The 18,621-nt window shown below is 40.6% G+C and overlaps 1 long non-coding RNA gene across 2 annotated transcripts in view; it reads left to right on the forward strand.

The window, feature by feature from the left end:
- LOC133775669 (uncharacterized) overlaps positions 1-18,621 on the forward strand; it is an 86,777-nt gene that overhangs the window by 66,049 nt on the left and 2,107 nt on the right. The window contains exon 6 of one of the 2 annotated variants that reach the window (XR_009868295.1): positions 7,488-7,623. The exons of the other annotated variant lie outside the window; for it this stretch is intronic. This is a non-coding gene — a long non-coding RNA (uncharacterized LOC133775669). The remainder of the gene's footprint in view (positions 1-7,487; positions 7,624-18,621) is intronic. 2 annotated transcript variants of the gene reach the window in all.

The following is an 18,621-nucleotide window of genomic DNA, read 5'->3' on the forward strand; positions in this document are numbered from 1 at the left end:
AAGGGCACATTAAATAACGGTTGGCTGATTTTTTTCCAAAGAAATCATTTATTTAATGAGTACAAATTTCATAAGTACAACTTTAGAAATACAGTCATTCTTCCCATCATACTCGCCCTCTCACCCCCACTCCCATCCTGCATCCTCCTCCCTCTCCCATTACCAGTCCCATTCTCCATTAAGAAAAAAACAAAAACAAAAACAACCAACCAACCAAAAAACTGTTCCTCGATAGTCAAGCCAAGGGCTGTTCAAGTTATTGCTTCTCAGAATGTCAACTGCACTCATAAGTTTCCTTTTAAGTGCTCTGTTAGTTATCACAGATCAGGGAGAACATATGGTCTTTGTCCATTTGGGACTGGCTTATTTCACTAAGTATGATGTTTTCCAGATTCATCCATTTTGTTGCAAATTACTGGATTTCATTTTTTTTTTTTTTAACACTGTGTAGTGTTCCATAGAGTACATATCCGATACTTTCTTTATCCAGTCTTCAGTTGACGGGCATTTAGGTTGATTTCATTTCTTAGGTATTGTGAATTGAGCTGCAATAAACATAGGGGTGCTGATAACTCTTTTATTTGCTGATTTCATTTCCTTTGGGTAAATTCCCAGGAGTGAGTGGGAAGGCTGGGTCATATGGTAGGTCTATATTCAGGTTTCTGAGGCATCTACAAACTGATTTCCATAGTGGTTTTACCAGTTTACATACCCACCAACAGTGGATTAGGGCACCTTTTTCCCCACATCCTCATCAGCATTTGTTGTTTGTTAACTTCTGTATGAATGCCATTCTAACTGGGGTGAGGTGAAACCTCATTGTGGTTTTGATTTGCATTTCCCTGATGGTTAGTGATCTTGTGCATTTTTTAAAGTATCAGTTGGTCATTTGAATTTCCTTTTTTGAAAAATGTCTGTTTAAGTCCTTGGACCATCTTTTAACTGGGTTGTTTGTTTTGTTGTTGTGGAATTTCTTGATCTCTTTATATATTCTGGTTATTAATCCTTTATCAGTTGCATTGTTTGCAAATAATTTCCCCCATTCTGTCAGTTGCTTCTTCACTTTCCTGAATGTTTCTTTTGCAGTACAGAAGTTTCTCAATTTGATGTAATCCCATTTGTTGATTTTGGCTGTGATTGCATGTGCCTCTGGGGTCTTTTCCAAGAACTCTTTGTCTATGCCAATGTCTTGCAGGGCTTCCCCAATGTTCTCTAGTAATTTGATGGTATCTGTTCATAGATTTAGGTCTTTGATCCGTTTTGAGTGGATTTTGTGTAAGGTGTAAGGTAGGGATCTTGCTTCATACTTCTGCATGTGGAGATTCAGTTTTCCCAGCACCATTTATTGGAGAGACTGTCCTAGCTCCAGGAATTGGTTTTGGCTCCTTTGTCAAAGATAAGTTAGTTGTAGTTGCTTGGATTGATTTCTGGTATTTCTATTCTGTTCCATTGGACTATCTATCTGTTTTTGTACCAGTACCAGGCTGTTTTGATTACAACTGCCCTGTAGTATGTCTTGAAATCTGGTATTGTGATGCCCCTAGCTTTTTTTGTGTGTAAGAGTGCTTTAGCTGTTCGAGACCTCCTGTGTTTCCATATGAATTATAGCATCATTTTTTTTTTTTAGATCGGAGAAGAATGTCCTTGGTGCTTTGATTGGTATCACATTGAATCTGTAATTTGCTTTTGGAATGATGGACATTTTGATGATACTGATTCTTCCAATCCATGAACATGGAAGAGTTTTCCATTTTTTTTTAGTTGATTTTTCTCTTAGGGACAACTTCCTTACAACTGAAGTTTCAGTGACTAGTTCATTATTATTACAAGCAACTATGTGTGGGAGAATGGGGCTCCTCTATCAGTAAAACATGTCACTTTATTCTTAAATTAAATTAATTAAAAATGAACATCAGACAAAATGATTTGAAAAGTAAACCCTTTAAGGTCCATTTCTGAGAGTTAACTGTGGAACTGAGCCTTTCCCTGTAAAGCCGATTTCTATAATCTTCTCCGTGAGGTTTTTCAGTAACTTGCAGTATTAGTTTCTCCCAAGTCCAGTCATTCATTCATATTCATCATGGAGTAGAAACAGTTAATTCCTGCCCTTGAAGAGTTAAACTCAACAGGTGAAATAGATGTTTCCCTCTTTGATATTTTAAATGAAAAACTTAAAACATGTAAAGAGTTATAGAAATTTATGTAACATCTAAAGTCTACAATTAACATCCTGTCATTCATATTCACATATCCATGTTTCCATCCATCCATCCATCAATCCATTTAATTTTTTTTCATAATTTCAAAGATGAAAACATTTGTATGCTTTATCCCTAAAGGTTTCAACTTTAGTTCAATGTTTGTTAACACTTCCTTTCAACCTTTAGGGCAAATTTGTCCTACTGTAAAATGCACAGCCTTGGGTATTCTGGGATGGTTTTGGAAAACAGCACTGAACACAACCAGGTGGTTGGTTTAAATTCAGTTGCTAAGCAACCACTGTTAGTTTGTAACCAATAAATATTAAAGCATTCCTCATAAATAAAATAAGTAGAATTAAAAAAAAAAAACTTGAGCAAGCGTTTTAATTGTTATTGCTCAATAGACTTGAGGCAAAAAGAATTAATGTCTTATTATTATGAAAAGAAAAAAGTCACACATTGTTTATTTGCTTCCAAGAAGAGTAACCTAATTGCATTTTAGAAAAGATTAACTCAATTTCAATGTGAAGGTGTCCAGTTAAGCTAACCAGACCTTTCACTGGTTTTTATTTTTAAATGACCTTTTTTTCAGAGCAGGTTTAGGAACATAACTCAGAGAGTATAGTGTTCCCATATGCCCCCTCCTCACTTTCCTCTCTTAATGTCTTGTGTTGGTGTGGTACATTTAGTACAACTGATGAATCCAAAGTGATGTATGATTGTTAACTAAAATCCTTGGTTTATATCAGGATTTACTCCTTGTGTTGTACACTTCCATGGGTTTTGCCAAATGGTGAGTTAATTTGCTTCCCCGCCCGCTGGCAACCACTGACCTTTTTACTGTCTCTGTAGTTTAGCTTTTATTTTATTAAAGACAAAGTGATTCTTATAATTGAGAATAAATGAAAACAAATAAGTAGGGATAGGTGTTGGACACAGTGGTTAAAATGTCACTTGGTATACCCACATCCCATATTGGAGTGACTGGGTTCCAGTTCCAACTCCACTTCTGATTCCAACTTCATGCTAACGTGTACTCTGGGAGGAAGCAGGTGATATAGCTCAAGTGGTTGGCTCTCTGCCACCCAGGTGAGAAAACTGGATTGGCTCCTGGCTTTGATCTGGCCCAGCCCTGACAGTTGTAGGTATTTGGAGAATGGACCAGTGAATGGAAGCTCTTTGTCTCTCTGTCTTTCAGATAAGTAAATTAATAGATAAAGCATAAAATGCAGTAGTCTTAAAAATGCACAGAAGCTGCATGCCTAATGGTTTGTACATACAAATATGGTCGCCTGCTTTTGTTCCTGTGAGAACAAATAAGGACAGCTGTTTTTACTTCTCAACCAGCTTTGTGATTCCCTCATTTTTAGAAGCTTGCAGAGTGCTGTGGGCTGAATATGTTAACTTTAGATTTCAGTGATGAAACTGAGCAGCCAACTTGCTAGGACTAAGAGGTGGGCTTTTAAGAGGTGATCACACCATGAGGGCCCCTTCTTTGTGAGTGGGTCTAAGGTCCTTATAAAAAGAGTTTCATGTTTGCTTGACTTGGTGTTCGGCCTTCTGCCATGTGAGGATGCAGCCTGCTTCTCTTTGGAGGATGCAGTTGCAAGGCATTATTTTGGAAGCAGGCAGCAGCCCTTACCAGATGCCAGCCTTGTCATGGCATCTTGATCTTGGACTTCCAAGTCTCCAGGATTGGGAAAGCATAAATTTCTGTTCTTTGTAAATCCTCCAGTCTCAGATATTTTTCCATAGAAGCAGGACAGATGAACAGAATTACCCCCTTGTATTGGCATTCAATGGGACATCTCATGAATCCTGCCTGTGATGTCTGTGTCCCTCTTACTTGGACTATGGCCGATACCCTTGATTTTACCAGCCTCCGACTCACTTCATGTTCTCCTGGGGCTGCTACCTCTGCTGCTTGCTCCCTACTGGCCTCTCTGGAAACTGCTAGATATCCCAAGCAGTACCCAACCTTGATTACTCATTTTTATAGGCTACCATTGGCAGTACCTTGACTCCACTGCTTTCTGACTTGGGGCAAGTTCTTAACCATTTTACTTGAAGATAGATGTACTGGAAAATGTCCTTTTTCTGGGGTTAGGCTCTTTTTTGGGGGGGTTGTCTAATGGCAAGGCACCTCGGTGTCACAGTTCTTTCAATTGTGCACACTTTGGACTTAGGTAAGCGCTACTAGATTGTAGCAGAAAGTATTTCTCACCTCTCAGAGGTTCTGTTGCTAAGTCTCACACATGGAGCCAGACTCTCTCTACTTACAGTGGGCTTTCTCCTGGGGACCCCACAACCTTCTGTCCTCCTTGTAATTGGCCCTTGCCAGTCCCTCATCTACTCTATACCCCTCAGCGCCATGTTCAGGATCATGTCTGCATGGGCCTTGGACTTCATTTCCAGGAAGTCCCACTTATCTCAGCTGAGGCAGAAATACAGTTTTCATTTAGGTTCTAGCAGGATCCCTTCCTAGAGCAATTTGAACTAGCAAAGTACACATGATTGTCCATAGCATTAGGCAGTGTAGAAGTGATGTTCAAGTCACCTAGAAAATGGGTCCTTATTTACAGAGTCCTGAGATTGCACAAAATAGGAAATGTGAAAAGTTGGTTAACATGCTTCTTATTGATCACATAAAGCAAGACACTCAAAAAGGAAAATCAGAGTTTAAAATGCAAGATATAAAGTTTGAGTCTCTTACAAAATATGATTGTGACAGACAGCTATTAATGACCAATTATGTCTTTGGAACAGACCCCCAAAAAGCCTTTGGCAAGTCTTACCCACATACTTTTTTTTTAAAGATTTATTTATTTGGAAGTCAGAGTTACAGAGAGGCAGAGGGAGAGGGAGAGGGGGAGGGGAGGGGAAGAGAGAGGGAGAGGGAGAGAGTGGTCTTCCATCTGATAGTTCACGCCCCAGTTGGTTCCAACTGCTGGAGCTGCGCCGATCAAAAGCCAGGAACCAGGAGCCTCTTCTAGGTCTCCCACTTGGGTGCAGGGGCCCAAGGACTTGGGCCATCTTCTACTGCTTTCCCAGGCCATAGCAGAGAGCCGGACTGGAAGTGGAGCAGCCAGATCTCGTTACCGGCACCCATATGGGATGCCAGAGCTTCAGGCCAGGGTGTTAACCTGCTGCGCCACAGCGCCTGCTCTTTACCCACATACTTGTAATCATTTTAGTGAGGAGGGCAAGACCACTGTGAAGTAATGCTGACCCCTTGATTACCTGACCTGCTAGACTTGAGCGGGGACAGGGGAACACTGGTGTTGAAGTAAGATTTCTATCCTAAGCAGAGCCACTCAAGGACTCTGGCCTCGCTCTCACAAACACCAACGCTGTTGTTTGTTGAATTAGGAGGTAAGTCACAGTATTTCAGCTAATCTAGACCTGGGACATATGCTAAAAATTGTTCTTTATAAACCACTTTACTAGTTAATTTGGGATTTGTCTTAAGCGATTTGATGTACTTTGTCACTGTGTAAACCAAGTCATCATGATACATCTTTGGAATGGAAAATGAGACTGTGAGTTTTATGTGCCACATAAGATTATGCCCAAAGGGTTTTGGTAAGGATTGGATGAGTGTGTGTGTGAGAGAGAGAAAGGGAAGGAGGGAGGGAGGAAGAGAGAGTGAGAGCAAGAGCGAGAGAGAGAGAGCTACTGCTTAAGACCTTCAGATGCTATTGCCCAAAGTAGAAATTCTGAATTCCTGGTGCTGCTTTCAAAGATCCAGAATGATCTGATTTCAACCTATGCACCTCTCTTAACTTTTAAAAAGCATTTTATTGAAATACAGTGTACATACCAAGAAATGCACATGTATGTACAACCAAATGAGTTTTTTGTTATCTGATCACACTTATAACCAACACCCAAATTAAGACCAAAGCAGTACCAGTACCCCAAGAACTCTTACTATTCCTCCCTATTTTTTTAATGAGTCAAAGAAGAGTATGTTGTCATCTACATAGTATAATTAATGAAGCACTATTTGTAGTTATATACCAAATGATATGACACTTGCACAACTTTTATACTCTCTCTAAATATTAACTATCAAAATAAGATAAAATCTGTGATACTTGTCTTTTTGGGTCTGGCTTATTTCACTTAGCATAATGTTCTTCAGTTGTATTTTCCTGCACATGTCAGGATTTCACTCTTTTTTTGTGGCTGAGTAATGTTTCATGATGTATATATACCGCATTTTCTTTATCCAGACATTAGTTGATGGGCATCTAGGTTGAATCCATATTTTAGCTGTTGTGAATTGAGCTGCTATAAACTGGGAGTGGTGGTATCTCTTTCACATACTGATTTCATTTCATTGGCTACATTAACAGCCGTGGGCTAGCTGGGGTATATGGTAGTTATATTTTCAGTTTTTGGAGGAATCTCTAAACTGTCTTCCATGATGGTTGTACCAATTTGTATTCCTACAACATTGTGTTAGGGTACCTTTCCCCTCACATCCTTGCCAATGTTTGTTGGTTTCTGACTTATGAACGATGGCCATTCTAACTGGGGTGAGATGATACCTCATTGTAGTTTTCATTTGCATTTCCCTGATGGCTAGTGATCCTGAGCATTTGTCCATGTGTCTGTTGGCCATTTATATTTCATCCTTTCAAAAAATCTGTTACATCCTTTCCCTGTTTCTTAACTAGATTGTTTGTTTTGTTGATGTTGAGTTTCTTGAGCTCCTTAAATATTCTGGATGTTAATCCGTTATCAGACACATAGTTTGCAAATATTTTCTCCCATTCTATTGGTTGTTTATTCACTTTGTTATTTCCTTTGCTGTGCAGAAGCTTCTTAGTTTGATGTAATCCTGTTTGTCTGTGCTTCAATGCCTGAGCTTCTGGGGTCTTACCCAAGTAGTCTTTGCCTCAGCCGATGTCTTGCATTCCCCCTGTGTTTTACTCTAGTAATTTGATGGATTTAGGTCTTAGGTTTAGACCCTTGATGCACTGTGAGTTGATTTTTGTATAGGGTGTAAGATGAGGGTCTTGTTTCCAACTTCTGCACATGGAAATCCAATTTTCCCAGCACCATTTGTTGAAGAGGCCATCCTTTCTCCAGGGAGTGACTTTATCATGTTTGTCAAATATTAGTTGTTTGTAGATGTATGGGTTAATTTCTGGGGTTCCTACTATGTTCCATTGGTTTATTATGTTCCATGTTTATTTTGGTGCCAGTACTAGCTCTTTCTTTTTTTTTTTTAAATTGAGATTACTTCTCTTTTCAACATTTTATTTATTTATTTGACAGGTGGAGTTACAGACAGTCTGAGGGACAGACAGAGAGAAAGGTCATCCATCCCCTGTGTCAATCCCCAAATGGCTGTGACTGCTGGAGCTGGGCTGATCCAAAGCTATGATCTTGGAGCTTCTTCCAGGTCTCTCATGTGAGTGCAGGGGCCCAAGCACTTGGGCCATCTTCTACTGCTTTTCCAGGCCATAACAGAGAGCTGGATTGGAAGAAGAGCAGCCAGGACTAGAACTGGCACGCCTATGGGATGCCAGCACCATAAGTAGAGGATTAACCTACTGTGCCCCCAGACAGTTTTGATTATAACAGCCCTGTAATATGTCTTGAAATTTGGAATTGTCATGCCTTTTGCTTTGTTTTTATTGTTTAAAATAGCTTTGGCTACTCAGGGTCTTTTGTGTTTCCATATGATTTTTAGGATTGCTTTTCCTAGGTCTGTGAAGGATGTCCTTGGTATTTTGAATGGGATCACACTGAATCTGTAAATTTCTTTGGATAGTGTTGACATTTTGATTATATTCTTCCAATCCATGAATGTGGAAAGTTGTTCCATTTTATTGTGTCTTCTGCTTTTACTTTCATTTATGTTTTATTGGTTTTCACTGTAGAGATCTTTTACATCCTTGGTTAAATTTATCCCAGGGTATTTAAGATTTTTTTGTAGCTATTGTGAATGGAACTGATCTTATCAGTTCTCTCTCAGCCAGAGCATTATTGGTGTATAATAATGCTATTGATTTTTGTGTGTTGATTTTATGTCCTGTAACTATGCCAAATTCGAGGTTTAATAGATTCTTAGTGGAGTCTTTGGATTCCTCTATGTAAAGGATCATGTCATCTACAAAGAGGTAATTTGACTTCTTCCTTTCCAATTTGTATCCCTTTGATTTCTTTTTCTTGCCTTATGACTCTGGCTAAAACTTATGTTGAGTAATAGTGATGAAAGTAGACATCCTTGTCTGTTCCAGATCTTAGTGAAAATGTTTCCAGCTTTTCTCCTTTCAATGTGATGCTGGCTGTGGTATTTCATATGTTACCTTGATTGTGTTGAGTTATGTTCTGTCTATATACTATCTTTTTGAAATTTTTTAATCATGAAAAGATGCTATTTAACAAATGCTTTCTCTGCTTCTATTGAGATAGTCATATGGTTTTAATTCTTCATTTTGTTGATGTGATGTATCACATTTATTGATTGCATGTGTTGAACCATCCCTGCATCATTGGGGTAAATCCCATTTAGTCTGAGTGGATTGTCTTTTTGATATGTTGTTGGATTCTATTTGCTATTATTCTGTTGATGATTTTTTTTTTGACAGGCAGAGTTAGACAGTGAGAGAGAGAGAGACAGAGAGAAAGGTCTTCATTTTTCCATTGGTTCACCCCCCAAATGGCCGCTACGGCTAGCGTGCTGTGGCTGGCGCGCTGCGCCAATCCAAAGCCAGGAGCCAGGTGCTTCTCCTGGTCTCCCATGCGGGTACAGGGCCCAAGCACCTGGGCCATCCTCCACTGCCTTCCTGGACCACGGCAGAGAGCTGGACTGGAAGAGGAGCAACCGGGACAGAACTGGTGCCCCAACTGGGACTAGAACCCGGGGTGCCAGTGCCGCAGGCAGAGGATTAGCCTAGTGAGCCGTGGTGCCGGCCTGATGATTTTTGAATGTATGTTCATCAGGGATATTGGTCTATAGTTTTCTTCTTTTGTTGTGTCTCTCTCAGGTTTTGGAATTAAGGTAATGCTGGTTTCATAGAATGAGTTTGGAAGGGTTCCCTCCCTTTCAATTGGTTTGACTAATTTAAGAAGAATTGGGATTAGTTCTTCCTTAAAAGTTTGGTAGAATTCAGCAATGAAACCATTTGGTCCTAGGCTTTTCTTTTTTGGAAGTTCTTTAAAAAAAAGATTTATTTTATTTATTTGAAAGACAAAGTTACAGAGAGAGGTGGAGACACAGAGAGAGAGGTCTTCAATCTGCTGGTTCACTCCTCAGATGGCTGCAATGGCTGGAGCTGTGCTGATCTGAAGCCAGGACCCAGGAGCTTCTTCTGGGTCTCCCACATGGGTACAGGGGCCCAAGGACTTGGGCCATCTTCTACTGCTATCCCAGGCCACAGCAGAGAGCTGGATCAGAAAAAGAGCAGCCTGTACTAGAACTGGTGCCCATATGGGATGCTGGTGCTTCACGCCAGGGCGTTAACCCGCTACGCCACAGCGCTGGCCCCTGAAAGCTCTTTATTTCAGATTCAATCTCCGTCTTGGTTATTGGTCTATTCAGGTCTCATATGTCTTTGTGCCTCAGTTTCAATAAACTATGTGTCCAGAAATCTATCAATAATTCCTAATCATTCTTTGTGTTTCCATGTTATCACTTATAATATCTCTTGGGGCTGGTGATGTTGTGTAGCAAGTAAAGCGTCTGCCCATGATGCTAGCATCCCATATTGGAGCCAGTCCAAGTTTTGGCTGCTCCATTTATGATCCAGCTCCCTGATAATGTGCCTGGGAAGGCAGTTAAAGACCGCCCATATACTTGGGCCCCTGTGTCCATGTGTTCCGTGTGTGACCCAGATGAAGCTTCTGGTTCCTGGCTTTGGCCTGGCCCAGTCCCAGCTCCAGCTATTGTTGCCATTTGGGGAGTGAACCAGTGGATAGAAGATTTCTGTCTGTGTTTCTCCTTTTTATGTAACTTTACCATTCATATCAATAAATGAATAAATCTTTAAGATTTTTTCATCTCTGATTTTATTAATTTTAGTCTCCATTTTCTTGATTAGTTGGGACAATGGTTTATAAGTTTTGTTTAGTTTTTTAAAAAAATAGCTCTTCACTGATCTTTTGGACAGTTTTAAAATTTCTATTTTGTTTACTTCTCTCATTTTATTCTATATTTTTTATACTAATTTTGGGTTTGTTTTTACTTTTATAGATCCTTGAGATGTGTCATTAGATCATTTATTCAATATCTTTCCAATTTTTTGAAGTAGACAATTACTGCTATAAACTTCCCTCTTAATACTGCTTTTGCTGTATTCCATAAGTTTTGATATGCTTGTGTTTTCATTCCTTTCAAGGAACTTTTTGGTTTTTCTCTGGATTTCTACCATGACCCTTTGTTCATTCAGGAACATATTGTTCAGTCTCTCTGTGTTTATTTTCTAGAGCTTCTAGTGCTGTTAACTTCCAGTTGCATTCCACTGTGGTCAGAAAACAAATGATACACTTTCACTTTTTTTTTTGGTTTGTTTGGACTTGTAGTATGTTTTATTCTGGGAATGTTCCATATATATTCCTTGCACTGATGAAAAGAACATGTATTCTGCAGCTGAAAGATGAAATGTCTGTAAGATCCATTTGGTCCACAAGATAGAGTAACTGTTGTTTCTTTGTTGATTTTTTTGGTCAGGTTAATCTGTCTAATGATGGAAATGGGCTGTTGGAGTCCCCATTATTATTGTATTGGGACCTCTGTCTCCCTTTAGATCCATTACCATCTGTTTTATAAAACTGGATGCCCTGGCATTGAGTGCATATACATTTATTGTGATCACATTTTCTTGTTGAATTGATCCCTTAATCATTACATAGTGACCTTATTTGTCTTTTTTTTTTTTTAACACTTTTTGTCTTAAAGTCTATTTTGTCTGATACAAGTATAGATACTCTTGCTCATTTTTTTAAAAAAAATATTTATTTGAAAATCAGAGTTACAGAGAGAGAGAGACAGAGACAGAGATCTTCCATTTGCTGGTTCACTCCCCAAATGGCCACAATTGACCAGGCCAAAGCCATGAGCCAGGAGCTTCTTCTATGTCTCCCACATGGGGGCAGGGTTGGACCATCCTCTGCTACTTTTCTAGGCGCCTTAGCAGGGAGCTGAATCGAAGTGGAGTAGCTGGGTCCTGAACCTGTACCCATATGAGATGCTGGCAATGCAGGTGGAGGCTTAACTCGCTATTCTACAATGGCAGCCCCAAAACTGCTCATTCTTGATTTCTATTCGCTTGGAATATATTTTTCTATCTTTTTACTTTCAGTCTGTGTGCCTCTTTATTGATGAAATGTGTTTCTTATAGGCAGCATATATATGGGTCTTTTTTTTTTTTTAAATCCATGCAGCCAGTTTGTATATCTTAATTGGAGAATTTAGCCCATTTAATATTCAAGATTATTATTGGTAAGTAATGGCTTGGTCCTGTCATTTTTCCATAAGTATTCCTATTATTTATTTTGAATCCCCTTTTTTTCTGTTGCTAGGAGATTTCCTGTTTTCACATTCTTTCATGATGCTGATTGTTTTTCTCTGTTTCTGTGTGAAGTAAATTCTTAAGTGTCATTTACAAAGCTGACTGGATGATGACAAATTTTTTAATTTTCTTACCTTAGAAGGTATTTATTTCACCTTCATTTATGAATGAGAGCTTCACTAGGTAAAGTATTCTGGGTTGGCAGTTTTTTTTCTTTAAGGACTTGTACTATATCTTTCCATTTTTTCATGTCCTGTAGGGTTTTGTTAAGAAATTTTCTGTCAATTTGATGGGAGTTCCTTTAGAGATGATATGGCATTTCTCTGTTGAAAATTTTGGAGTATCTTCTTTACATTTTACTTTTGGAAGTTTGACCATAATGTGTCAGGGTGAGGATCTTTTCTGATAGTGCCTAACCTGGGGTCCTGCATTTGGATATCCACATCTTTCTTCAAATTAGGGAATTTTTTTGCATTATTTCACTGAATAGGTTTTCTAAGTCATTCTTTTTTCCATACCTTTGGGAAATCCTAAGACTCATATATCTGGTCATTTGATGGTATCCCATAGATCCTGAATTCTGTTTTTAGTCTCTCCAGTTTTTACTTATTTTGGCCTAAGATATTTCAAAGAACCTGTCTTCTAGATCAGATATTAGTTCTTCTGCCTTACCAGGTCTGTTTTTAAGGCTTTAAATTATATTGTTTTATTTGCATTATTGAGTAATTCATTTCTAATATTTCTGTTTATTTTTTCTTCAGTAATCTCTACCTCTTCGCTGAATTTTTGTCCATGTTATATGCTGACTTCCTAGTCTCATATAACTATTTCTCTGTGTTCTTGAATAACATTACAATAATTCTTTTGAATTCTTTTTGGGTATTTCATCAATCTTCCCTTCTTCACAGTCCAATACTAATGAGTTATTGTGTTCTTTTTGAGGAGAACGGTTACCTTCCTTGTTCTTTTTTTTTTTTTTTTTTTTTTTTTTTGTATTTTTATGTTGACATTTGTGCATCTGAGGGAATCTCTTATTACTGTCTCCTCTGGAAAATTTTTTTAATGGAAGGCTTTGTTCCCTGGTACTGTGCCTCTGGGGCTTGGTGAAGTGCCAAAGACTTTCACTTTAGTTCTGGGAGTGTGTGCTGGCTGGGGCCAGAGGGCTCTGACCAACATTTGTGGATGGAGCAAGAGTCCAGAGGGGTATCTAAATTGGACTGGCTATAGTCAGTGAGGGGAGGGGATGTTGGAGCTGACTAGGCTGTTCACGTTCCCGTCATTTTTGTGTGCCAGGGTGAACCAGTTGTCTCACAGCCTAGAGTGAGCCTACACACCCTATACACTGAGGCACGTGCACCTTAGAGAGTGCTCATGCGCTCGGTAGTGTGTTCTCTGGCCTCTCCCCATGGAACTCTGGGTCTCCACAGCCCTCTCAGCCCCAAGGCCTGTGCCCAGAGCTCTCACGGTCCCAGATGTGAAGGGTCTGCTTCCACCCTGCAAGCTTCCCCGTCCTGGCCCTGGTAGCCTCTGGAGCCAGCAGAACTCTTGCTGCTCCCCAGCTCAGAACATAGTTCAGCTGCAGCTCCAACTCAGCAGGCTTAGTCTGGTGCTTTAGTTGAGGGAGGGAAGAAAGACAACATGGCCTCACTTCATAGCACAAAGTAGTGCCCCCACCAGCTTCTTAGGTCAGAATTGAAGCCAGTGGGGACTGTGGAATTCTTTATTCATATATTTGAATACAGTTTCCAGTGGTGGGGGCCTCAGCAGACTCCTCTCACCTTGTCCTGGGAAGACAGCGCTTCTCAGCCCAGAGCTGGCATGTAGATGAAGAGTGGTGGGCAGTGGTGTGTCCTCTCTTCTTTCTGCTCCATGGAGTCTCTGTTCTGTTCTGTCCATTCTCCACTGAGCATTTCTCAGTTTCTCTCAATTTGTTCCCTGGGAACATGGTTCTTTCTTTTTTTATTTTTATTTTTGGTATCTTCTGTGGCTAAGGTCAGTGTGGCTTCTCATTATTCAGCCCATATCTTAACTTTTTAATGCAAGCACCCTACATTTCTCCACCTTTGTACCTTTACTTCCTCTGGTCCCTCTCATAAAATATTTTCGTTTCCCATTTCTCCCATGGCCTGGTTCATGCTCTTCAGGAAAGCTTTTTCATGGCCCAGGAAAGAAAGCTCTTCTCCCTTTGTACTGTTAGATTACCCTGTCTGTATCTCTCTTGCAGTACTCCTACTTTCTACATATCCAGTCTCTGTGAGACTCTCAAGGGCAGAATCTGAGCATATTTCATTTTGAATATAGTCTTCCTGACACTCGGCCTTGTCCAGAGCAGAGGCCAAAGAATTGTCTTATGCATTAATGCATGAAAAGAGTTTGCACTTGGTCTGTAGGTGCCTCAAGTTTGGATGTCCATGGAGATCACTCTGTGAAGTTATTTCCACTCTGTGCAAGATTTTTTTTTTTTTGTGCACTGCTAAATCACAAAGCAGTGTGATTACTGTCCTATTCAAAAGTATTTTATCAGAAATAGGATTAGAAGACCTCACAGATCCCATCCAACTTTAGGTAACTATAAGCCTGTTGTTTGGGGAGATGCCAAACCAACAGCCCTGAATTATCTTCATAGATATTCAGGGTTAGCAGCCTACCTCAGTGTGAGTGGAGTTAAGTCATTACAGCTTAGATAGAGTGATATACATGTATATCACTCCAGTGACACAGAATGCATACAGAATGCTTGGTGTCTTCATTGTCCACTTTGCCAATGTGTATTTGAATTTATGGGTGATAGAATAACAGAATCTTTGCATTGGAATAAAATTTCCTTGTCGCTAAGACAAGCCTCCCACATAAAACATTCTGCCTTCAGCATCTCTGACACATCTTCTGGGCTTTGCCTGAGCAAGTCCAGTGAGCAGACTCACTAGCTTTCCATACTGTTGTGGGACGATCTAGCTGACTTCTCTTACATTGAACCAGAATTTATGCCTTTATCACTTTATCCATTGGTCGTAGTTTAACTTTGGAGCCAAGGGTTAAGTCTATTCTTTCTTCCATGTGTGAACTCTACATATCTTTAAGATGTGTCTTGTGTATTCTTAAAATCTTCATGTGTCAGACTCCTCCAGCTCCCCTGACAGTATGGGGAGCAATCTACGGATCAGTTTTGGATTTCCTGTTTGTCAGTGACATGCCTAAAATGTACTGTGCACATAATACTACTTTCACACTTAATGTCTCTAAAAATTTTTAAAAAATTGTTGGAAGATAAAATGACAGAGAAAGAAGAACAGAGAAAGAGAGAATGAGATCTTCCATCTTTGATCACAATGGCTGGGGCTGGCCAAGGTCGAAGTCAGGAGCCTGGAACTCCATCTGGGTCTCTCATGTGATTGGCAGGGACCCAAGTACTTGGGTCATCTTCTACTGCCTTCTCAGGTGCAATTAGCCTGGAGCTGGATCAAAAGTGGAGAAGCTGGGTCTTGAACTGGCACTCCAAAAGGGGATGCTGGTGTTGCAGGCAGTGGTTTAACCTGCTGTGCCACTGTATTAGGTCTGTTATTTATTTACTTACACTTAATCTTACCACCATTTTCTTGTTTTTTTTTTTTAATTTATTTTTTATTTTTTTGACAGGCAGAGTGGATAGTGAGAGAGAGAGACAGAGAGAAAGGTCTTCCTTTTTGACGTTGGTTCACCCTCCAATGGCCGCTGCGGCTGGTGCATCTCGCTGATCCGAAGCCAGGAGCCAGGTGCTTCTCCTGGTCTCCCATGTGGGTGCAAGGCCCAAGGACCTGGGCCATCCTCCACTGCCTTCCCAGGCCATAGCAGAGAGCTGGCCTGGAAGAGGGGCAACCGGGACAGAATCCGGCGCCCCGACCGGGACTAGAACCTGGTGTGCCAGCGCCGCAAGGCGGAGGATTAGCCTGTTAAGCCATGGCGCCGGCCTTTTTTCTTGTTTTTTAAAAAGCTTTATTTAATGAATGAAAATTTCATAGGTACAACTTTAGGAATATAGTGGTTCCTCCCCCCGTATTCACCCTCCCACTCCCACTCCCTTCCCACCTCCTATTCCCTCTCCTATTCCATTCTTCATTAAGATTCATTTTTAATTTAACATTGTATACAGAAGACCAACTCTATACTAAGATTTCAACAGTTTACACCCACACACACATACAACATATAAAGTACTATATGAGAACAAGTTTTGAAGTTAATTTTCATAGCACAACTCATTAAGGATAGAGGTCCTACATGGGGAATAAGTGCACAGTGACTTCTGTTGTTAATTAACACTCTTACTTATGACATCAGTAATCACTCGAGGCTCTTGCCATGAGCTGCGAAGGCTATGGAAGCCTTTTGTGACCACAAATTCTGTCAGAATTTAGACAAGGCCAAAAGCAAAGTGGAAGTTCTCTCCTCTCTTCAGAGAAAAGTACATCCTTCTTTGATGGCCCCTTTTTAATTCATTTTTTATTTTTTATAGAAAGCTTTATTTAATAAATATAAATTTCATAAGTACAACTTTTGGATTATTGTGGTTCTTTCCCTGATACCCACCCTCCCACCCCCAGACCGTCCCACCTCCTACTCCCTGTCCCATCTCATTCTTCATTAAGATTCATTTTTAATTATCTTTATATACAGAAAATCAACTCTATGCTAAGTAAAGATTTCAACAGTTTGCATCCATATAAACACACAAAGTATAAAGTACTGTTTGAAGACTAGTTTTACCATTAATTCTCACAGTGCAACATGTTAAGGACAGAGATCCTACATGGGGAGCAAGTGCACAGTGACTCCTGTTGTTGATTTAACAATTGACTCTCTTACTTATGGCATCATTGATCACCTGAGGCTCTTGACATGAGTTGCCAAGGCTATGGATGGCCCCTTCTTTCCACTGGGGACTCACTACAGAGATCCTTCATGTAGGATATTTTTTTGTCACAGTGTCTTGGCTTTCCATGCCTGAAATACTCTCATGGGCTTTTCAGCCACATCTGAATGCCTTAGGGCTGATTCTGAGGTCAGAGCTTAACCACCATTGAGATTCAGCTCAAATAAGCTAAATTATGAATGCTCTCAGGGTCACAGAGCAGTACAGAGCAGAACTGGATGTGATGGTTTCCAGAATCCATAACTCTTTGCTATTCTGATTATTTTTACTACCTGACAAGCTTGTTACAATAAATAGAAATCGTATTCCTTCAAGCAGAATCTCTGGGTTTAAAGGTCAATGTGATCCAGAAAGTCTAGGGACTGAAAGAGATAACAGGCTCTGCCCTGGCTGGAGGGCCCAATAGCTCGTCTGAGCAAACACCAGGTGGCGCTGTCACTTCTCATCACTGCTTGAGCTCTTTGATGGCACTCTGTGGGCATTCCAGTGTTCATTAATGAGTATAATGCAAGTGCTTACTTGCTGCAAGTTGGTGTTAAGGAATGGCTGTGGGGGAAACTGTGGGCAGGTGTTTTGGAGGAACTGATGGTGATTCAGACCAAGGCTGCCCTTGCAGTCTATTCTAAAACAAAGGATGCAGGCTAACCAGCAATGGCATGAAGCAGAGGGTGGTTGTGCTATTGGAGAGGTATTGCAGTGCTTCACATTTCAGAGGACAAGGAATAACTTTCAAGAGCGTGAGGAATCTGCCAGAGCCTTGTGGAGGAGGTTTCAATGTGAGCAAGTTTTAACTTTCTATACTTTAGTGTCACACTCTGAAGATGATATTTACAAAAAGTAAAACAATTCAAGGGAATGCTTAGTATAATGACTGTCATTTAGTAAGTTATCAGTAGTTAATTGCTACTATTTGAGCAACAATCTTAGATCAGGATCAAACACAGCACACCTGGGAAAGCAGTGGAAGATGGTCCAAATGCTTAGGGCCCTGCACCCAGTGGGAGACACAGAGGAAGCTCCTGGTTCCTGGCTTCGAATCAGCCCAATTCTAGCCATTGCAGCCATTTGGGGAATGAACTTGTGGATGGGAAATCTCTCTCTGTCTCCTGTCTCTCCCCACCCCCCTCTCTCTAAGTCTTTCAAATAAATAAATAAATTTTACTTTATTTATTTATTTATTTTTGACAGGCAGAGAGAGAGAGAGAGAGAGAGAGAGAGGTCTTCCTTTTCATTGGTTCACTCCCCAAATGGCTGTTACGGCTAGCACGCTGTGCTGATCTGAAGCCAGGAGCCAGCTGCTTCCTCCTGGTCTCCCATGCGGGTACACGGACCAAGCACTTGGGCCATCCTCCACTGCCTTCCCGGGCCACAGCAGAGAGCTGGACTGGAAGAGGAGCAACCGGGACAGAATCCAGCACCCCAGCCAGGACTAGAACCTGGGGTGCTGGCGCTGCAGGTGGAGGATTAGCCAAGTGAGCTGCGGCACCGGCCATAAATAAATAAATTTTAAAAAAGGAATTTAATTTCTCTGATAGGTGGATTATATGAGCTGATGCTAGTAACACAATATTTGGAGAATACTAAGTTCTCAGAAATTATTAGCTATGACTATTATCTTTGAGCTAGGACTTGGAGAATGAGTAGTTTTTGTGTGAGAGGGAGAACATTCCAACCACCAAGTACAAGGTGTACTGCAGTTGGTAAGGAGGTCATTTCGTTTGGGGCATCTAAGCTGCATGAGGGGAAGAAAATTCAGCACCCTGTGCCAGGTGGTATTGGAAGGTAGAATGAGGGCGGGGGTCTAGTCTTTAGTCCCTGCGCCATATCGTCATTTGTTCTGCATTCAAAACCTCGCTGGGCTTTCACTGCTACCTGTTCCTCCTAGTTCTGTATCGCAGTCTAGCCATCCCAGATTATTCCATCATGGCCCAGGGTTTGTCATCTTTGTGACTGCAGTTGTCTTCTAACTGGACTCCCTAGTTCT

The sequence above is a fragment of the Lepus europaeus genome, chromosome 17 (genome assembly GCF_033115175.1).
Source record: "Lepus europaeus isolate LE1 chromosome 17, mLepTim1.pri, whole genome shotgun sequence".
NCBI lineage: Eukaryota > Metazoa > Chordata > Mammalia > Lagomorpha > Leporidae > Lepus > Lepus europaeus.